The sequence below is a fragment of the Myripristis murdjan genome, chromosome 22 (assembly GCF_902150065.1).
Source record: "Myripristis murdjan chromosome 22, fMyrMur1.1, whole genome shotgun sequence".
Lineage (NCBI taxonomy): Eukaryota > Metazoa > Chordata > Actinopteri > Holocentriformes > Holocentridae > Myripristis > Myripristis murdjan.
In genome coordinates, this window is record NC_044001.1 from 2,304,984 (window position 1) to 2,329,039 (window position 24,056).

The 24,056-nt window shown below is 39.2% G+C and overlaps 1 pseudogene; it reads right to left on the reverse strand.

Annotated features, from left to right (window-relative positions):
- LOC115353980 (tripartite motif-containing protein 35-like) overlaps positions 1-24,056 on the reverse strand; it is a 993,629-nt pseudogene that overhangs the window by 36,761 nt on the left and 932,812 nt on the right.

Genomic DNA, 24,056 nt, shown 5'->3' on the forward strand with positions numbered 1-24,056 from the left:
TCTTGGTAGGGACGTGTCCCTGGCGTCCCTTCTCCATTGTACGCCCCTGGAGAATAATATTAATCAACCTGAATTTGGAAATATCATCAGGGCTGGGGTGGGTAGGTTTAGAAACTGACTTGTTAAATTCATACCATTACAAATATCTGTGCATTTGTTTGATACCGATGACAGCCAATCAGGGTTAAGATCAGCCAGGAGAACTATTTCAGAGTTAGTAAAAGGGGAGGGTAGTTGCCTATCCAGGGCATCAGCTGGGGCAGATGGTGCTCTGCAGACTCCTGCGACAATGACAGAAAGACTGTGAGCGACATCCAGCCTCAGTGCACAACATCAAATAGAAAAAAAGAAAGAAAAGAAAAGAAAAGAAAACAAAACAAAAAAACACAACCAAAATGAAACACCGGGGCCAATTGAAAATACACTTTTGAAGGCAGAGCTGTCATTCAAAAAGCTCACATGTTGGAATGCAAGGATTAATGATGTCATTTGCCTGGGATCAAAATGTCGGATTTTAATGGGTTTCAAGAGTCCAGTAACACTGGGGACCTCTTTGGCTGAAGGTCATGTGATAAGGTCCAGGTAAAGGCCGTTCTCGGGCAAAATTTGAAAAATTTGCTATTGTTCTTCTCACAAGCAGACTAATATATTTTCCTGTGGAGGAGGTGCCTATCATCCTGTTCCTTATCTGAACTTGCACCATAAGAATTAATCTGGCTTCATGTCTTCCATAAGGGTTTTATCTGCATCATGACTCTGATCTTTCCCTGGGGAAAAAAACAAAACAAAAAACAAAACAAAACTGATGTTGAATGTTGCAGGAATGAAAGTGAATTAAATAATTTTAAGAGTGTGCATCAGGGGCAAGGAAGAGATAAAACCTAATAAATTTAACAGATAAGAGCAGCAGAAGTCAGGCTAATTGCCTTCCCTGCCTGCGCCCCTCTACAGTTTCTGTCCCCCAACCTCCAACCTGTTTTTTGTTTTTGAAGGACAGTAGATCACTGAAGTCCAGGATCGTCTGCATGTTGAAGATGTTGAAGGACAAACTATGAGGTTGTAATTTCTTTTCTCAAATGGATATATAGCCTTTTGGACATGAAGTGTTCAGCTGAGTCTGGTGATGTTGCTGCAAATATCAGAGTCAGTCAAGATTTTCATTTGATTTATTTGACATCAAAAAAGCTACATGTATATCAAATTATCAAATGCCATACCCTGCACCCTCTTTGAAGTGAACGACGGGAGCCGGCTCCTGATTGGGAGATGCCCCACCCCCCTCTCTCGCTCTCTGACTTTTTTCTCTTGAAGCCGCACGTGATTGGTCAATGTGTGGCGTCGTCTCTGCGCTGAGCAGAGGAGGGAGGGGCAGCAGTTACACACACAGCCAGTAGCGGTTTTAGGCATGGGCGAAGCGGGCAGCCGCCCGGGGCGACAGGTGGACGAGAACCGCCATCGCTGCAAATATTAATAAAAAAAAAACCAACGATGCAAAAAAAAACAAAAAAAAACGCTGCAAATAAAAAAGAAAAACGCTGCCTTGCAAATTAAAAAGCAACGATGCAAACAAAAAGCCAAAACGGAAGAGAATTACTGGGGACTATTATTGCTGATGTAAAAGTGTTTTTTACGTGAGAGAAGAAGAAGAAGAAAACGACGCAAAACAAGAAGAAAAACAAACCAAGTTAAAAGTTACTGTTTAAACAGTAACTGCAGTAACTGTTTAACTGCAGTAGCCATGTGTTTTCTATTTTCCATGGCAGATTTTTTATATTTGTTATATTTAAGCAATAAGCCTCGAGAAGCCGTGGGTTACAGTGATTTTACAACGGCTGAGGGGCGTTCTAAAATGTAAAATTGTCGTTGTAAAATCACTGTAACTCGCGGCTTCAAGGGGCTTATTGCTTTTATAAACCCTACATATAGCCCATAAAATAAACACACAAGAAAAAAATCAATAATTTATTGGTAATAATGCTGTTAAAACTGGGAACTATTCATTCTTCCACCAAGCAAGATAGAGTGGACAGAATGGTTGCCAAGCAACACAGACACTAAGATTGCTTTGTCATCTAGCGCTATCATCATGTCACATCAGGCTATCTGGGCTCGTTAATGTTGAGTTTTCAGCAACTTCATCCTGCATGGTTGGTAGCTTACAAGTATTATAGGAGCTTCATAATTGTTAATTCTGTCAATGACCGTCAGCATCACTCTGTTCTGATTTGCATTTGTTATTCATTTTACATGCATATAATTACAGAATAAACACAGCACTTTGCTATAAAGGCAATTTTAGTTGTTGTAAATTTTAACATTTACAACAAATTACAACATAAACAACATTTAGGCCTACAAAGTGCAATGTTTGTAAAACATTTTTCAATAAAAATACATTGGGAAACACAAGCTGCAACACGCCATAAAGCACTTAAACAACTAAATAATACACTTTTTAACAAGGTCATTCGGCTGTAGGCCTACTTCTGTTCGCAGCAAATTAGGCCAATATTTGGTTACACTTCACATTAACTGCATAAATGAATGCATTCATAACACATCCATATGCGTTAGTTTCCATGACTCAAGAATGAATCTTGATTTCCCAAAACTGAATAAATACCAAACATAACACAAAACTGCTTCGCTAGCTCAATCATGTTGTAACTTGAATATCTGCTCGGGAAAAAAAAAAAAAAAATCATGGACTGATAGTTACCCTTCTGCCGACTTCTCGGGCAGTTTTAATGTAACAGGTGCCGTGACAACGACTCACCAACACAGCTGATCTTTATCTACAACCAACCAAATATTAACAGTTATATTTAAATATAGGCTACTGCTTTCCAGTTTCGGCAAACATCTGTCTTTTCATAAACTCACTGGCAGATGTTTTATGTCAGCTGGGGGTGTGTCACTCCAATTTAACGTCAGCTCCGATTAATGTGGCTAAGCAGCAAAAGTAATGACAGTAAGCAGTAACATTAACGCTGAACAGAGTTATATGCACTACTCACAAAAAGTTAGGGATATTCGGCTTTCGGGTGAAATTTCAGGATGAACCTAAAATGCATTCTAACCTTTACAGGTGAACTTAATGTGACCTTCTATAAACTTTTGAATGCACAATTCCAACTGTTCAATGTTTCAGTACTTTTTGCACAAGTTGCTGTTCTCTAACAAGGAGTTTAACGGCAAAATTCACATCAGGTGTTTGATGCTCCAGCTCATCGAGGTCGTATCATTAGGGAACGGCTGCTGGAGACTGGGGTACCTCAGATGGAGTGGCTTGCACTTTCTCAGACCTGAATCCCATAGAAAACCTATGGGATTAGCTGAGTCGCCGTGTAGAGGCTCGGAGCTCTGTACCCCAGAACCTCAATGTCCTGAGGGCCGCCCTTCAAGAAGAGTGGGATGCCATGCCTCAGCAGACAATAAGTCGACTTGTGAACAGCATGAGACGTCGCTGTCAAGCTGTAATTGATGCTCAAGGGCACATGACAAGTTATTGACACTGACATTTTTTGTTGTGGTATATCCACCACTGTTGTTGGCTTTTCTTTCAATAAATTGTTTGAGATGAGGAAATCACCAGTGTATGCTTCTACTTAACTGCCCTACTTTCATGATATAATATCACTGTAGGGTGAACTTTTTATATTTTCAATAAATTTCACCCAAAAGCCAAATATCCCTAACTTTTTGTGAGTAGTGTAATTTCAACCCCACCTTTCCAGGGCTTTTGCTAATCACATTTTCAGGCTATTATAAATTTACCTCTGAAATAAAGATGACAGTTTTCACAGATGTGTTGATTTATTAAATGTTCATTTCAATGTACAGACGCAAACAAATTGACAAATTAATTAAATCAATGGCCATTGGCCCAGGAAACTCATAAAGACTGAGCAAATGAATAATGATTAATAGGCTAATTAATAACTGATAACATTAACACATTAATAACAAGAACAAAGTTACAGCCGCACATCTCCGTGGAAAATCTTCTAGGTACTGTCCATGGTGCTGAATCTGCCTCAGCAGCTACTGTCTGTGGTGCTGAATCTGCCTCAGCAGGTACTGTCTGTGGTGCTGAATGTACCTCAGCAGGTACTGTCCGTGGTGCTGAATGTACCTCAGCAGGAACTGTCCGTGGTGCTGACTCTGCTGCGGCACTTTCTTATAGAAATTAAAGCTCCATAAAAGTCACGGAGGATCTTGTTTAGCTCTTCTTTCCTTACAGCTGAGAAATCAGCTGTTTGCCCGGTGTTTGTCCGGTAGTCTTGTAGACATTTGACGGCCCAAGACATTGACCGGGCCGTACCGGCTTCATTTCCTGACCTCTCCAGCTGATCCAGCTCTTCACTCGTCACTCTCGCGTATATCTCCTTTTTCTGTTGTCTTGTCTTCCTCGTTCAAGCATTCATCCAAACTTAGGTCGCCAAATAAATCAAAACTGACAACAAAACGGTCCATTATGCAGGCTAACAAAGTTGACAGCGGCTTTTGATGCGGGTTTCGGTGAAACGTTTCGTGTTGCCATGGAAACCACACAGACTCGGGCAATAAGATAGAGGCGGAGAAGCCTAATAGTTTCAGTGATTGATTCAGTATTTTTGATTTGAGCACGGCTAACCGGACTGTCATGCTCATTTGAGCACATTCTAAACGTCTGATTGATCAATCACATTGCTCGGTCGGATCTACGTGTTGTGTAATTTTTTAAAATTCTCACGTACCCCCTGGAGTTCCTTCAAGTACCCCCAGGAGTACGCGTACCCCCTTTTGAGAAACACTGAGATAGACTGTCACGAGCTAGCTAGAAATGACTCTGCCGTGAGTGACCGCTTGCGTTGCGTTCTTGTTCTGACCCGTTCGTGTATTTTTATGTGTATTTATGTGTGTGCAATTCAAAACATTTGAAAGATCAGAATATTAATATACTGAGCTTGCTTTAGTATGGTGATGTGTAGATATACATTGTGACTGTTGACAAAAACAAAACAAACACACTGAAATTGCTATTCTTGCTATCAGAGGAATTAAGAGTATATGTAAATCCAGTTTATGAGCTACATTTATGTTTGCTATGCGCTAAGTCATACTGTTTGAATTGTCATTTCAAGCTATAATAGTAATTTAATTGTAAAGAAGAGCAGAACAGCTTACACTTTGCATTGAGATATACATATATCAGTGAAGTAAGAAATAAGAGAATGTACGATATATGTAATATATGAAAAATCAAGACTGTTGTGTAGTGCATGAGGGGGATATTGTGAGTAAGACCATATGAAACTATAATATCTTCTGTTTGATTTGTGAATCACTGACTTGTTTGCATTTGTTAATGTTGTGCATCAGTGCTATCTCAGGTGTTTTTAAGGTCCTCCAGTATCATGGAACTGTTGTAAAAAGAGTAAAACAATTATGGTTAGCATCCAGCATAAATATCAAAGCGGCATATATCGACAGGAACCCAAATAAACTCCTTCTTGCTTAGGCACCCCTTACATGTTATATAAAAAATAAAAAGGAAACAAGCTCATTTTTCATTATGTCTGTACTGTATTGTATGACTGTACGTAGGATTTTTGTTGTCATTTTATTCTTGTCATTTCCAGTGTGTTATTTTGCCAACAGGGCAGGGGAGGTATGGAGCAGAGGCACGTTGAGAAGATTAGCCTCTACCTTCAGTCAGGTCATGTAAAGCTCATGGCTTGGCTCACTAGTCTGGAACCTGCCATGAGGGGCTTGGGATTGAGAAAGCCTTCAGTCAGACAGGAGGGGATGGTAGGAGGACAGTGAAGGAGAGAAGAAGTGTAGGAATGACTTGAGAGGAGGAGTGTAATAAATGTGAGGATCAGTGCTTCTTCTTCTAGCCAGTGGTCTCCTTGCCACTACAGGACAACATCGGTGTCTTCAGTCTTCAGTCTTCAGTTTTCAGTTGAGTTGTCTCTTCTTTTTTAAGGGGAAACAATGGTAAACATTTCTTTTAACAAAACGTATGATGTCAATGCAATGCACCACTCCTTATATGGTGTGTGTAACCTGTTGCCATCACGGCAATAAATGGCTAAACATGTTAAAAAAAAATAAACAAATCTACTAAAAGGTGTGATAACAAATGAGTGTTAATTATGTAGTGGTGGAGGAGGTTTCTGTAATGCCAGGAGAGGGGACGTGGAGGGGAGCTGCTGTGGCCTACTGTGTCACAGCTGAACAATAAGCGGTAACTTTTGTCCATGGTGGAAAGAGTACTACAAACTGTGACTCAAGGAGATGTACTTTTACTTGATGATGATGATGATGATGATTTTATTCAAGTAGAAGTAGAAATACTAATAGAGTGCGCGCCTTTTATCAAGAGTCCTGATAACAGTGGCCTGGGTTTGAATCCATTCACTGCATGTCAACCCCCCACGATTCAAACTACAGTCTTTTAAAGTTGGCTTTTCCTAAAGGGCAGAGCGTTGACTGAGTTGAGGACTCCCTGGACTCAACTGGTAATTTTGGAATAAATACATAATATTCCATCGACCATCTGCAGTTTCTCATCGTGCACCTTTTATTGGGAATCTGAAAATGGCAAAAAGTCGAACCAACAAAATAGAAGCAGGTTCCTCCTCTCAGCTTTGCCGACTGGGCTTTTATTGTGAAAGGTGCCTAAGCCTCATGAGCCTGTTTGCTATGTAAGTTGCCGTAGCCTGTGTTCTGGTTCCATCTACTGGACATCAGCGGGAACTACAAGCGGAAGAGAGAAATACCGGATATTCTGCATATACTCATTCATTTACAAAGTGAAAGTAGAATGCAGTAGTTTGTCTGCGCGCTCCAGGCTGGGTTTCTGTACGATGACCCTTTCAAAAATTAACAGTAGGGTTTGGTAAAGCTTTCATTAGCGCTTTTATAGTGTTTTTATCCGATGGGTCAATGACGGAGGCAAATCAGAGTTTAAAAAGAAACATGTCGCCAGTTATACTGAAATGACTGTCGACTGGACCAACAGGTAAGAAGACATGTTGACTTTTTTTTGTTTTTTTAAGCTAGTGCAGTGCCATGTGTTATGGAAGCAGGTGTGCGTGGCTTGGTGTCGACTGGCTGTTTTGGTTAGGATTTCTTTCTTTCTTTTTTTTTTTTTTTCTGCAAGTTGCCACTGTACCTGTGTGAACTGAACTGCCGGGTGTAGTTGGTTACAATGCTCAAGGCTGTGGTTGAGGCAGAGCGCTGACTTGCACGTGCAGCCCACAGGAGGTCCAAGAGGTTTTGTGCCGTTTGTGTCGTTTCCACCATAATAAAAATGTATTTTTAAAATGTTTTTTCCCCTGTTCTCTCTCTCTCTCTCTCTCTCTCTCTCTCTCTCTCTCTCTCTCTCTCTCTCTCTCTTTCTCAGCATCATCTAATGGCGGCTCGGGCCATGGTGAAACATGGCTGAGTACATCTCTTCAGGAAGTTGACACATGGTGATTTTTAACTTACAACTTTTTAAAATGCCACAGATATAATACAGATACAGATGTAATGATCTGCTGGAATTACAAGCAATTCTGTTTTTTTTTTTTTTTTTTGTAAGGCTTTTGTGGGGGCTTAAACATAATGATCTAGAGAGATGTCAAAAGATTTTTTTTTATTTACCTCCAAAAGCTGTTTTGTTAATGATTTTTCTGTCGTTACATAATACTGTAGGAAATTCTGACATTTTACAAATAATGTCCTCATAAAACAGATCAATATGTAGCGAGTGAGAGCGAGCGAGTGAGGCTGGCTTGACCACGGGCTTGCAAACCACAGTATGCAAAATAATTACAGAGAAGAAGAAATAATAATGATAACAAGATATCATTGAACATTATTCCTGTTCTTAATATTCTAAACAGTAACAGCTCAGTCATAATAGTAATCACAAGAATCATAGTGGCAACAACAGCAGCAGTAATTGTGATGGTCAAATAAATTCTCATTAAATTGGCTCATTGACTGTAATGTTCATGGTTTTGTTGATATTGAAATATCTGAATAACTTGTTCATTTCTGCATTGAGAATGTAAAAAAAAAAAAAAAATCCAGTAGAAACATGAAAAAAACCACTGTCACTTGGACCCAGTTCTAAGGCTACATATGAAGCCTCACAGTGAGGATATTTTTAGATTTCAGATTTTTGACGCAGTAAAGAACACAATGTAGGCAGACAGATTAAGACACTGACTATGTTTTGTCCCCTCCTAGATCATTTAATCTGCCCTGTGTTCATGTTGGAAAATAAAAATGGCTTGCACAAGTCAGTCAGCCTTGGAGTACGTCAAGAGTGCCAGACGCCACCTGGTGAGAAGATTAAAGAGTCTCTCAGTTATTCTGGAGAACCTATATGAGCAAAAAGTTTTCAGTGAGGAAGAGGTCAGTAAAATACAAACACAGGCTGATGACTTTGATAAAAAAAGGAAAATACTGGACTTTGTCATCAACAAGGGGGAAGCAGCCTGCTATACGTTATTAAGGATCATTGATATGACAAGGCAGAGGACCTTAGAGAGGCCGGCCCCTCTACCTGAAAATGTGGATTCAGGTTCTCCTCAGAACACCTTTGACCTCCACCACTGGATCAGCTGCTTTTCTTTCAGGGAGGACACAGAAATGGATGTAACCTGCTTAAAAGGTATTTAAAATATCATGATTTGTATTTTGAAATTTTTCATTATTGAACAAGGATGTGCTGATTACATATTTACATTCTGACTACTTATTCATTAGTGAAAAAACATAAGTTTAACCATGTATTTCAAGAGCACCTCAGTTATTTCACATTTGATTAATTTACCTGATATTACTTTTGTTTTAGGCCCGAGACAGTGCCACAGATACCAGACAAAGTTGAAGTCAAAAGCAAAGAATGTATCAGAACGCTTCTGGTCCCAAAGCAAAAAAGTTCTGTCAAACAAGAACCCTGATCTGTCGTACACCCCGCTTGTATTAGACACACAGGGAAATGTTTCTTTTTCTAAAATAAAAAAATTAAAGTGCAAAAAAAAGCAAGAAAATTCGTCCTAAAAAGCTAAAGGCTTACATCCCTGCAGACAGCTCAGGAGTTTCTCCCAGTGAGCTGCTAAAAACGAATTTGACAAACATCCTGGTGGTTGGTAAACCTGGAATTGGCAAGACGGCAGTCACCCATCAAATGCTGAAACTCTGGGCAGAAAGTGACAACAACAAACTAGATTACATGTTTTATTTTGACATGAGAGAAACATCCCAAATCACAAGTGCAAAGAATCTGGAGGACTTGCTTTTCAGTGCATACAGTGAACCAGATGAAGGCAAAGAAGAGGTGTTACAGGATATAAAGAATAACTCTGAAAATGTTACTGTCATCTTTAATGGACTCACAGATCTGCAGTGTTCCCCAGTGGTGCAGAGACTTGTAGAGAAGGACCTGCTACCTGATGCAAAGATTGTGATAACATGCAGACCAGAGGTTGAATCAGAAGACTTGTCAGACTGGGCTTCTCTCAGAGTGGAGGTGAAAGGCTTCAGTGAAGAGTCCATCAAAGCGTACTTATCTAAAATGCTCAGCGCTGAGCACTTCATTAGTGTTTTGAACAACTTGGAGTTGTTCACTCTCTGTCATGTCCCCATGTATGCACTCATGGTGGCTGCCTGCTTCTCTTTTAAGACCTCAAAGGACTATCAACAACCATGCACAATAACTGAAATATATATCGACATCCTACGCTTTTGTGTTCAAGAAAGCCATGGCATGATAAAAACCAGAAGTCTAAATCACTATATCAGAAAAAAATGTGAGGAAATATTGTCTTTGGCTGAGGTTGCTTTTCTTGGAACTCAAGGAAAAAGTGTGAACCTGACAGCAGTGCAGTGTGAGGACAGCTCTGTTCATTCTGCATTTCTGAAGACACTTGGAGATCAAGTCGCCCCAACACAGTGGAGAACCTCATCTGCATTTCTCCACTACACAGTGCAGGAGTTTTTTGCTGGGATTTGGCTCTTGAAGAATCCAGAAAAGATGACAGAGGTTGTTCAGCAGTGTCTGACTGAGGGGAAGAAACACATGAAACATTTGGTCCCCTTCATGTGTGGATTCTTGAATGACAGGAATCTTAATACATTGGAGTGTCTGATTCCAGCTCAGCAGGTCAAGGATACATCCAAGTGGTTCTTCAAAGAAATGCTGGACACATTTATCCCTGGTCTGCCTAACCAAGATGACAGTGATGGGCTCGATATTCTGTTTTTATGTCAATGCCTGTATGAGTCCCAGTCCTCTGAAGCCTGCCTCTTCCTTCTGAACAAACTGGACTACTGTCTTGATTTGAGTGGAGAGAGTCTTGATCCTTACCACTGGCGTGCTGTGTCCTATGTAATCAGTCAGTCTGAGGACAGAAAAATAACTTTGAATCTTGAAGACGTCAAGGTATCAGAACATGGATTGAAACTAATACTTGGTTGCCTCAAGAACATCCAGCTGTGTGGGTGAGCATGTATTTTGAGATATACAATACTGCTTAGTTTACATTTGGTTGCCATATTCATGCACTGATTGAATTTCTTAAAACTTTATTATCTATACCTGCATGAGAGAATATAATCTTAACACCTCCGATGTCTCCTCATCAACCCATATGGTCCTGAAGATGACAAAATAAAATGTGATATTACTGCTTTAGTATAAATCATCGACAGACTTGATGATACTGTGTATAATGAGACGGGTGGTCTCTCCTCTGATGATAGGTGCAAGTCTTTGCAGCAGCAACTCTGGAGAGCTTTCCTTCTCAGTGAGGGGCAGATGGACTCCAACATCTTACTTGTTCATGGTGGAAATGAGTTGCACCTTCCAGTCCTGGGTGAAAGACAGCTATTTGAAAGAGCAGTAAGAGTCATGCAGACGAATACCAAGAGGGTAAACCTCTGCATCCATTGGGCAAGGAAAAATCAAGTCTGCCAAGATCTGAGGAAGGCCCTCTTAGAGGCTTGGCCTTGTATTAACAAACTCAGGTATGTGATTTTACACATTTTTTGTAACATCAGTTACATATAGATGAATTCTTAGGAATGCAGTGCAAGTCCAAATTTAATAGCCTCCCCTTTGTTGTGTGAATTGCTGCCAGACAGCCACTTTTCAATAACAGTTTGTGTTTCTGAAATCCTGCTACTGGTCAGAAGCAGATGTTTGTTTGTATTGAAAGTGGAGTGTGATCGTTTCATGTTACATTATCACCTCAGTAGAGTTGCATATGCATAAATATGCACTTGCTGGAATTTAACTTGAGTTAATGCACTCGAATTTGTTTGAAATTTGTCAGTTGACACATTTGTTTGTGTATTATCATCCAGGTTCAGGAATTCCTCCACAGATACAGGCTCTGTGGATCAGGAACAAGACGGTGGGACAGTGGGGAGGGAAGAAAAGAAGCTGTTACTAGATTTATGTCTGGAAGCAGCACTTGATGAGACAAAAGACTTTCACAGAGCAGTTGATATGCTCCTGTCATTGTTCTCTCTTCAAGCTGAGAGATACAACATCCTCATTGATGTCTACCACCATGTCAAGAGTCAAGAAAGTGCAAGTGGTGTTTCAAGGCAGAGGCTACAGATGCTGCTGTGCCAGGCAGCTCCTGGAGCCTGGACAATAGACCTCTCAGAGGGAAGGTCCTCTCTCCTCTTGGAAGTGCTGATTTTCCAACCAAAGAGGAAACTGATAAAATTAAAGAGATGGTCAGGAGAAGAGAGTGAAGTGTGGAGCTTCCTGGAGTGTCTGCCTTACATCTCACAGCTCAGGTAAATGGCATGTCATTTTTTAAAAATGTCTCACTTGACAATATGAATTTGAGGAGGGGTTTCTCTGCAATAAAAGCCCTGTATATTACACAGGGGTTGCACAATATGCACTGTAAAAATTCTGAAGTTGGGAAAACTTAAAAATGTAAGGCAACCAGCTGCACAGCCTTTTTGAGTTTCTTCAACTTCTGGGGTTGTAAAGTTTAAACAACTTAAATTTGTGAGTTAGACTGCTTGTTTACTCAAACTGTTATGTCAAGTTGAAAAAACTCAAAATTACTATTGTGATGTACTAACATACATAGGTTAACTTTACTTAAATTCTTAAGTTTAGCCAACTTGAAGTTGTTTGTTCAGTAAAATTATAATTACAGGTACACTGGACTGTATATGTCTTGTTGAGCTAACTTTTATTTAAACTCAAGATTTGCAGTTAATGCAACTTGGGTGCCCAGAAGTTCAGTAAACTCAAAAAGGATGTGCAGCTGGTTGCCTTACATTTTTAAGTTAGCTTAATTTACTTACATAAACAGGTTTACACAAAAAAGCATGCTTTTAAGTTGGGATAACTACAACAAAACTGACTGCTGTATATGAGCATTCCACCTTAAGTCTGAAAGCTGCTGCTGGACCCTTCTCAGTAACAGACAAGAACACTCAAGAACACATAACTCTTTTTTAATAACAATGAAAAACATTTGCTGTGACTAACTCAATAATTTAACTTTTTAACACCTTTTTTTTTTTTTAAGTGCTTTGTCAATAATTGTACAGTACCTCTTTCTTATTTGCACAATGATTTAAAATATTCTATCTCTTTAGGGGAAAAAAAAACATGACAAACCAGCACCAAAACTCACAAATTATAACAACTTCATTCATGTAACAACATTTTCTTTTAAAGGTTAAACATTACAGTCACAGAGATTTACTATATTTAGCAGATGTGCAAAGGTCTTTGAAATCACACAGTTCACAGAAAAAAGTGATATGCTCTTTAGGTTTAGAGGCCTGTTTGTGTGCTCTAGTGAGATGGGACTTCAGTGCACCAGTTGTCTTGAAAGTGCAGACGCAGTCTGTGTACAGGCACGGCAGTGGCCAGAATCGCCCCTTGGCAATGTCGAAGTCTGTAATGCTTGAAGAGGACCTCTCGATCAGGGCGTGAAAACTTGCACTCCTTACCCTGCATTCAACTCCTAAAAATAGATCAAAACAACAAAATAGTTAAAACTGTACTCAAAAAAGGGTACATGACAAATTCAAATACATAGAATGTATTGTGATCAATATTCATTCAATCACAGATTTTTCTGTTTGTCTTATCTTTTTTATGTATATTATATAATAATTGATAACACTATCAATTTTATGGCTGGCAGATTATACCTGCTGACAATATTATTGTTTCTGTTAATGTCTAGTTATCCATCAGAGTTAACTTGCAATTTAGTAATCAAACAGACCTAACAATTCAGCTACCAATGAATGAGCAGTAGTATGCCTAACACAGATTGAAAAATAAGCCGAAGTGATACCTCTTCTCTGAATAGACAAGCTAAGCCAGTGTGCTGCTGTTAGCCAGTGATCGATAAGTCCGTGGACCGTTGCGCTCCGACATACAGAGCTAGCACACAAATGGATAGTTTCTGATTCACTGAATACGTCATGTAGCACGTCTTCGATTTTAACTGACAGGAAACTACAGGGAAGCTGTAACGTTAGCTGATACAAAAGTAAATATAGTTGACAACACTCACCTTATTCATGCATATTCATGCCGAAAACATAAAACCTCTGTGTTCTTCGTCTTTTATCCCATCTGTGGCACGCATCCCCTTGGAAATCTAAAATGTGGCGTGAACAAGTGGGAGTGGGAGGCAGGTTATAGTTGTTTTGTTTTGTTTTGTTTTCTTCTTCTTCTTCTTCTTCTTCTTCTTCTTCTTCCGGGAAGTATTTTTCTTCTTCTTCTGTTGAGTTTTATGGCGGAAGTACATACAGTACAGGCCAAAAGTTTGGACACACCTTCTCATTCAATGTATTTTCTTCATTGTCATGACTATTTACATTGTAGATTCTAACTCAGGGGTGTCAAACTCGTGCCATGGAGGGCCAAGAGGCTGCAGGTTTTCATTCCAACCAACAACTCCACCAGGTGATTTCACTGATTAGTCCCGCCTCTCTGTTTCGAGGTAGGGTGATCAGTGAAATCACCTGGTGGAGTTGTTGGTTGGAATAAAAACCTGCAGCCTCTTGGCCCTCCATGGCACGAGTTTGACACCCCTGTTCTAACTGAAGGAATCAAAACTATGAATGAACACATGTGGAGTTATGTACTTAACAAAAAAAGGTGAAATAACTGAAAATATGTTTTATATTCTAGTTTCTTCAAAATAGCCACCCTTTGCTCTGATTACTGCTTTGCACACTCTTGGCATTCTCTGGATGAGCTTCAAGAGGTAGTCACCTGACTTCTGCACAACACAACTGATGGTCCCAACCCCATTGATAAAGCAAGAAATTCCACTAATTAACCCTGATAAGGCACACCTGTGAAGTGAAAACCATTTCAGGTGACTACCTCTTGAAGCTCACTGAGAGAATGCCAAGAGTGTGCAAAGCAGTAATCAGAGCAAAGGGTGGCTATTTTGAAGAAACTAGAATATAAAACATGTTTTCAGTTATTTCACCTTTTTTTGTTAAGTACATAACTCCACATGTGTTCATTCATAGTTTTGATTCCTTCAGTGAGAATCTACAATGTAAATAGTCATGAAAATAAAGAAAACGCATTGAATGAGAAGGTGTGTCCAAACTTTTGGCCTGTACTGTATATAAATACATATTTTTGTAATTTTTTAAATTATTATTATTAAAACACACAAAACATACAGAGACAATCGCCAGGGGGTGGCATACTTTCAAGGACAAATTTTCAGAATATCATATTACATAAATATATTAAAAAGAGCAAATAAATTAAAATTTTTAAAGGCTTTCATATTCGTGGAGTGGCTAATGGTCCTAATATATGCAAATGAGATGGTTTTGGTTAGTGTGACGACATTTGTGAATATGCCATTTAGCAATGAAATAAGACAACAGACAAGTCTCAGGTTATTGCACATTAGGGAGGAGAAACGACAAATAATTATAAATGAAAGAAAAAATGTATTAAATTAAAAATATATATATACAACTACATACATACATACACACACACATATGTGTGTGTGTATATATATATATATATATATATATATATATATATATACACCAAATGGTCAAATGGTCGTTCATTCCACTTAAAAAATGGGTTAGAATTACAGTTCATAAGTTGGAGTTTTTATAGTGCTGTATAACTCACAAACAATAGTTGTCTGAACTAAACTATTCACATTGACAGTACTATTTTTGAGAAACATTGTGTAAATTTGTTTTTTCAAGTTAGCTCAGCAAATTGCCCAAGTGGTTGTTCACTTGACTTAAAAAAACAGGTTAGGATAACAAATCATAAGTTGGCGTTTTTACAGTGTGGTCACAGTTCAGGTCAATAAGTTGTCTTTTACATTTTTCTGATTACATACTGTATGAAACATCATTAGGTATTCTCTTGATGCTTTCACATGCAGAATTATTTCTCATGACTGATTTTATGTTATCATTTGAGAGCTAGTGTTAAGAGAGTTAATTATTATTATTTTTGCTTATGTTCAAGTTAATGATCTTCATACTCGCTGGTTTCACACTTTTTCTGGTGTCAAGCAGGGTGATGACCTCTTTCCTACATTATTTGCCTAATTTGTAAAAGATGTTGCTAAGAAAGTTAAATTAGTGGATCTGGATATCAAATTACATAATTAGAATTTAAGTATTCTTTTATATGCAGATGATACAATTTGCCTTGCAGAGACAGAGAATAACCTATAGGCTAAGTGATTCTTAATAATGTGAATATATGGTGTAAATAATGGTGGTTGGCAGTTAATCAGAGTGAAACAGATAATAGACTTTTTAGAGAAAGGGGAATTGATAAGTGTGTAAACATTTACTTTGGGAGCCAAACTATTGGAGTACATTACTTCCTACAAGTATCTTGGTTTCATAATTGGCAATTTTTTAGCATTTGAAGATGGTACTGATGGCTGTTTGGGTATTAGGGTCAAAGTATGTACGGACTTGGAGTCGGGGGCCTGAAAGACCCTAAGAAATCCAGTTATGCTCAATACAGGGCCATGTGCTACTCCTTAGGTGTGCACAGGCTTGTAGCTAAGTCTGCCAGTATTGATGAAAATGGGCTGGACACCTTTAGAGGTCTAGCTGAAAGTAGATATGGTACATTTGTGTAACAGATTAGTCAGTATGCACCATTCAAGGATGGCCAAAATAATTTATTAATTGGATAAGTTATATCATTTCCTCTTGTGCAAAAATCTTTGGGCAGTTTGGTAGTATATGTATATGAATTATCTGAAATTTAATAAATGAATTACTCAAAAGCTGCTGGATAAGTGTAAAAAGAAATGGCAGCAACAAGAAGTGGATAAACCTAAATCTGCAATATACAGAAATATAAAAACGATCTATGATATTGAAACCAATGTAATGGTCTTCTTAAGAATGAGGGAAAGGTCTCTGTGTGCACTGTGCAGATGTGGTATATTACCCCTGGCCATGTGTAACCCTATTATTGACAGTTATACTCTCTGACCAGCAGAGTCAAGCAGAACAGTGCCTATGATGTGCCTGAAATCAGTCTGGGCTGACATTTCAGCTTCATGAACAGGATCCTGAGTTCTTAGCTTTTGGTGTTCAGCTGGCCAAACTTCTCTTTACCATTTGATTTTAACGGTACAGGCCTGAAGACAAAGAAGACAACAATATAGATATAAAGTAATAAAAAAAAAATAGTGCGGTGCCTCCACTGTGGAACTGCTATACTCATAAGCTATGAATTATACTTGTATTCCCCAGAACCAATATTAGTATATCAAGTACCAGTACACCTTATGATGATGAAATGTCCAAGACATTGACTTAAAGAGAATAACATATAAATTTATTTTCTTGCACTCTTACATACTCTTTCTTTAGTTATAAATTTTTTTTTTTCCCAAATAATGTTTTTTCTTTTATGGTATTCCTTCAAAATGTTCTATTTAGGTGCCAACAAATTTCTTCAATAGTAAATAAACACAAAGTACAACCCAATACAATAACACAATAACCCGGTTTCTAGTAAACAGCAGTTAACCTAACAACTTTACAACAACCTGGTAATGAAGAAATAAACCAGAGCACTAATATCATAACTATAACCTTCAAACAAACAAAAGAAAAAGAGAGATAAGCAATATCTCTATGTGTATAGATATATCAGGATCTATGTGTGTTGTTGTGTCAGTATCTATGTAGGTTAGGCTACTAACCAAAAAAATGACCACCTGTTTAAACACAACCTTCACGGTAATCAATAACCAGTATTGTTCTCACATGTAAACAAATAAATGAGTCCCAAATATCAGATCAGTCCCTGATAAATGTTCCAAAATATTACCAAGCGCTTGGATTTATAACGTTGGGAACATACGAAAATCCTTTTGCAACACACTGCTGACGCAGATCAGAGTCTGAAAGAAAAGTCTCCAGTCTGCATGTCAGCATGCTGCTCTGGCCATTCTGACCCACAATCCTTTGCGCAGTGGAAGTTACGTGGCACTGACTGAGCTGGGTGTACAAGCCACGCCCACATACGGAAGACAACACACACACACACACACACACACACACACACATCACACTCATCTGGCTCAGGTACAGCAGCAGCGACAGGAAGACAGAAGATCAAAAATATGACAGATGACAGCGCAGTGTGAAACAGCACCGCCATTTTGACAACAACATTCAAATGTGGCGCGACGGACGGCGGAGGAAGTGAGCAAGAGGGTCGGAGGTCAGGGAGGACGGATGTAGTGGGTCCCAATAGTATGCATACACACGCATACTGCATACTATACTGCATACTTTGTAAGGGCAGCTGCAGTACATACTAAAAGTAAAAAGTAGAGGTATGCGATTTGGAATGCATCCTAACAGCTCAATAAACAGGACATAGAAATTCACAAGAAACAAAGAATCATTATATATGTAGTTTTTTTTTTCATACAAAAATCACTCCTATTGAAAAGAAAATACACTCTTTTTATTTTCCCCATATGCTTTACTTGTTCTTTTTCTTCTATACATATTTAGTAGGTCTCTACACATGGATGTAGGTACGTTTAGAAATATAAATAAGGAAAAGAGAGTATGTTTGGTTTGTGATCTTTATGACGTTGTGAATATATGACATTTTATGAAGAGGGCTTAACTGTTTGAAGCTATGCAATATAAAAATCCTGGGTTGTTAAGTTAGAATGTATTTTTCAGCATGAGCTTTTCAAGACTGGTAATTACATATCTTAAGCATAGGAAAGACAGCAAGCTATATGCTCTTTGTTTAAGTGCCTGTGGTTGATATTCAGTTTTTTATTAAGTATCTCTCTTTGGGGTTTATACAGTACATTCAGTAGCTTTCTATGTTTGCATGAAGAATCTTCTGTTATTTATGCATGAGCTGTTTAGTAGATGGTTTGGCCTCACACTCACTGTGGTTTTGTTTGTTACAATAAACAAAATAAATGAATAATAAACTAAAACTTTTTTGGTATGTAAGTAATGGAGAGATCAGATAATCCTGTCAATTTTCACTTTTTTTTCCAGTTTTGTGCCTCAGTTGTCAAACCTCTCAGAACAAACCAAGTTCTTGGCGAATCTGTTCTGTCGAGCAGCAGAGAGGGAACAGCAGACAGGAGAGAAGATCCTGCAGCTGCTATCATCAGTGTGCAGTTATGAAACATTCCCTTATGATTTTTACGATGATGACGACCAGTCTGATTTCCTGCTGGACCTGTGCTCCCATGTGAAAGACTATGAGACTCAAACAGGCAGCAGAGTCCTTCCAGCATTACAGCCAGTTTTCCAGTCAGCTCCTTCAGTCTGGACCATCGACCTGTCAAAGAGAAAGACCTCTGTCCTCCTGGAAGTGATGAAGCTCCAATCAGAAAAGATACCAGTTGAGCTGACAGGCTGGTCAGATGAAGAGAGTGAAGTGAGGAGTTTCCTGAAGTGTCTGCCTTACATGTCACAGCTCAGGTAAATAACTTTTCATTTGTAAAAATGTCTCATCAGATGATATGATTTATATACAGAAAAAATATTGAACTACTTTCTGTTACTTCATCCAGTAACTCAATAGACACATTAGCCCTCCATACTGCTTGTTTTTTTTTTCATATAATACAGAAGAGAAATCATTGGATATTTTATTCTTCACATTATCCCTGTTTCATATGTCAGCAGTCAGCACACTCAGAACAAACTAACTATAATGCAAATCAATGAATTTTTTTTTTCATTGTCATTTTCCTAGTTTCACTCGTCAGTGGTCAACACACTCAGGACGAGCCCAAATCTGTGGGAATCTGTTCTGTCGAGCAGCAGAGAGGGAACAGCAGACAGGAGAGAAGATCCTGCAGCTGCTATCATCAGTGTGCAGTTATGAAACAATCCCTTATTGTTTTTACGATGATGACCAGTCTGATTTCCTGCTGGACCTGTACTCCCATGTGAAGGACTATGAGACTCTAACAGGCAGGAGAGTCCTTCCAGCATTCCAGCCAGTTTTCCAGTCAGCTCCTGCAGTCTGGACCATCGACCTGTCAGAGAGAAAGGCCTCTGTCCTCCTGGAAGTGCTGAAGCTCCAATCAGGAAAGAAACCAGTTGAGCTGAGAGGCTGGTCAGATGAAGAGAGTGAAGTGAGGAGTTTGCTGAAATGTCTGCCTTACATGTCACAGCTCAGGTAAATAACTTTTCATTTGCAAAAATGTCTCACCAGATGATATGATTTTATACACAAAAATTATTGAAATAATTTCTGTTACTTTATCCAGTAACTCAATAGATACATTAGCCCTCCATACTGCTTGTTTTTTTTTCATATACTGCAGAAGAGAAATCATTGGATATTTTATTCTTCCCATTATCCCTGTTTCATATGTCAGCAGTCAGCACACTCAGAACAAACCAACTATAATGCAGATCATTTAATTATTTCATTATTTTTCATTGTCATTTTCCTAGTTTCACTGGTCAGTGGTCAACACACTCAGGACCAGCCCAAATCTGTGGGAATCTGTTCTGTCGAGCAGCAGAGAGGGAACAGCAGACAGGAGAGAAGATCCTGCAGCTGCTATCATCAGTGTGCAGTTATGAAAGATTCCCTCTCAAAGACCGAGTGGATGATGATGAGGAGGAGGATATAGAAGACTGTAATGCCTACCAGTTTGATTTCCTGCTGGACCTGTACTCCCATGTGAAGGACTATGAGACTCTAACAGGCAGGAGAGTCCTTCCAGCATTACAGCCAGTTTTCCAGTCAGCTCCTGCAGTCTGGACCATCGACCTGTCAGAGAGAAAGGCCTCTGTCCTCCTGGAAGTGATGAAGCTCCAATCAGGAAAGAAACCAGTTGAGCTGAGAGGCTGGTCAGATGAAGAGAGTGAATTGTGGAAATTCCTGAAGTGTCTGCCTTACACTTCAGAGCTCAGGTAAATGGCTTTTCATTTGTAAAAATGTCTCACCAGATGATATGATTCATATACACAAAAAATATTGAAATACTTTCTGTTACTTCATCCAGTAACTCAATAGACACATTAGCCCTCCATACTTCTTGTTTTTTTCATATAATGCAGAAGAGAAATCATTGGCTATTTTAGTCTTCCCATTATCCCTGTTTCATATGTCAGCAGTCATTGCACTCAGAACAAACCAACTATAATGCAAAGCATTTAATTATTTCATTAATTTTATTGTCATTTTCCTAGTTTCAGTCATGAGTGGTCAACACACTCAGGACGAGCCCAAATCTGTGGGAATCTGTTCTGTCGAGCAGCAGAGAGGGAACAGCAGACAGGAGAGAAGATCCTGCAGCTGCTATCATCAGTATGCAGTTATGAAACATTCCCTCTCAAAGACCAAGTGGACGATGATGAGGAGGAGGATATAGAAAACCGTAATGCCTACCAGTTTGATTTCATGCTGGACCTGTGCTCCCATGTGAAGGACTATGAGACTCAAACAGGCAGGAGAGTCCTTCCAGCATTACAGCCAGTTTTCCAGTCAGCTCCTCCAGTCTGGACCATCGACCTGTCAGAGAGAAAGGCCTCTGTCCTCCTGGAAGTGATGAAGCTCCAATCAGGAAAGAAACCAGTTAAGCTGAGAGGCTGGTCAGATGAAGAGAGTGAAGGGTGGAGTTTCCTGAAGTGTCTGCCTTACATGTCACAGCTCAGGTAAATAACTTTTCATTTGTAAAAATGTCTCACCAGATTATATGATTTATATACACAAAAAATATTGAAATACTTTGTTACTTTATCTAGTAACTCAATTGATACATTAACCCTCCATACTGCTTGTTTTTTTCATATAATGCAGAAGAGAAATCATTGGATATTTTATTCTTCCCATTATCCCAGTTTCATATGTCAGCAGTCAGCACACTCAGAACAAACCAACTATAATGCAGATCATTTAATCATTTCATTATTTTTCATTGTCATTTTCCTAGTTTCAGTCGTCAGTGGTCAACACACTCAGGAAAAGCCCAAATCTGTGGGAATCTGTTCTGTCGAGCAGCAGAGAGGGAACAGCAGACAGGAGAGAAGATCCTGCAGCTGCTATCATCAGTGTGCAGTTACCAAACATTCCCTTCTCGTTTTTACAATGATAACAACCGGTGTGATTTCCTGCTGGACCTGTACTCCCATGTGAAGGACTATGAGACTCAAACAGGCAGGAGAGTCCTTCCAGCATTACAGCCAGTTTTCCAGTCAGCTCCTGCAGTCTGGACCATCGACCTGTCAGAGAGAAAGGCCTCTGTCCTCCTGGAAGTGATGAAGCTCCAATCAGGAAAGAAACCAGTTGAGCTGAGAGGCTGGTCATATGAAGAGAGTGAAGTGTGGAGTTTCCTGAAGTGTCTGCCTTACATGTCACAGCTCAGGTAAATAACTTTTCATTTGTAAAAATGTCTCACCAGATTATATGATTTATATACACAAAAAATATTGAAATACTTTGTTACTTTATCTAGTAACTCAATAGATACATTAGCCCTCCATACTGCTTGTTTTTTTCATATAATGCAGAAGAGAAATCATTGGATATTTTATTCTTCCCATTATCCCAGTTTCATATGTCAGCAGTCAGCAAACTCAGAACAAACCAACTATAATGCAAATCATTTAATCATTTCATTATTTTTCATTGTCATTTTCCTAGTTTCAGTCGTCAGTGGTCAACACACTCAGGTCCAGCCCAAATCTGTGGGAATCTGTTCTGTCGAGCAGCAGAGAGGGAACAGCAGACAGGAGAGAAGATCTTGCAGCTGCTATCATCAGTGTGCAGTTATGAAACAATCCCTTCTCATTTTTACAATAATAACTACCGGTGTGATTTCCTGCTGGACCTGTACTCCCATGTGAAGGACTATGAGACTCTAACAGGCAGGAGAGTCCTTCCAGCATTACAGCCAGTTTTCCAGTCAGCTCCTGCAGTCTGGACCATCGACCTGTCAAAGAGAAAGGCCTCTGTCCTCCTGGAAGTGCTGAAGCTCCAATCAGGAAAGAAACCAGTTGAGCTGAGAGGCTGGTCAGATGAAGAGAGTGAAGTGAGGAGTTTGCTGAAATGTCTGCCTTACATGTCACAGCTCAGGTAAATAACTTTTCATTTGCAAAAATGTCTCACCAGATGATATGATTTATATACACAAAAAATATTGAAATACTTTGTTACTTTATCCAGTAACTCAATTGATACATTAACCCTCCATACTGCTTGTTTTTTTCATATAATGCAGAAGAGAAATCATTGGATATTTTATTCTTCCCATTATCCCAGTTTCATATGTCAGCAGTCAGCACACTCAGAACAAACCAACTATAATGCAGATCATTTAATCATTTCATTATTTTTCATTGTCATTTTCCTAGTTTCAGTCGTCAGTGGTCAACACACTCAGGAAAAGCCCAAATCTGTGGGAATCTGTTCTGTCGAGCAGCAGAGAGGGAACAGCAGACAGGAGAGAAGATCCTGGAGCTGCTATCATCAGTGTGCAGTTACCAAACATTCCCTTCTCGTTTTTACAATGATAACAACCGGTGTGATTTCCTGCTGGACATGTGCTCCCATGTGAAGGACTATGAGACTCAAACAGGCAGGAGAGTCCTTCCAGCATTACAGCCAGTTTTCCAGTCAGCTCCTGCAGTCTGGACCATCGACCTGTCAAAGAGAAAGGCCTCTGTCCTCCTGGAAGTGATGAAGCTCCAATCAGGAAAGAAACCAGTTGAGCTGAGAGGCTGGTCATATGAAGAGAGTGAAGTGTGGAGTTTGCTGAAGTGTCTGCCTTACATGTCACAGCTCAGGTAAATAACTTTTCATTTGTAAAAATGTCTCACCAGATTATATGATTTATATACACAAAAAATATTGAAATACTTTGTTACTTTATCCAGTAACTCAATAGATACATTAGCCCTCCATACTGCTTGTTTTTTTCATATAATGCAGAAGAGAAATCATTGGATATTTTATTCTTCCCATTATCTCTGTTTCATATGTCAGCAGTCAGCACACTCAGAACAAACCAACTATAATGCAAATCATTTAATCATTTCATTATTTTTCATTGTCATTTTCCTAGTTTCAGTCGTCAGTGGTCAACACACTCAGGAAAAGCCCAAATCTGTGGGAATCTGTTCTGTCGAGCAGCAGAGAGGGAACAGCAGACAGGAGAGAAGATCCTGCAGCTGCTATCATCAGTGTGCAGTTATGAAACAATCCCTTCTCATTTTTACAATAATAACTACCGGTGTGATTTCCTGCTGGACCTGTACTCCCATGTGAAGGACTATGAGACTCTAACAGGCAGGAGAGTCCTTCCAGCATTACAGCCAGTTTTCCAGTCAGCTCCTGCAGTCTGGACCATCAACCTGTCAAAGAGAAAGGCCTCTGTCCTCCTGGAAGTGATGAAGCTCCAATCAGGAAAGAAACCAGTTAAGCTGAGAGGCTGGTCAGATGAAGAGAGTGAAGTGTGGAGTTTCCTGAAGTGTCTGCCTTACATGTCACAGCTCAGGTAAATAACTTTTCATTTGTAAAAATGTCTCAACAG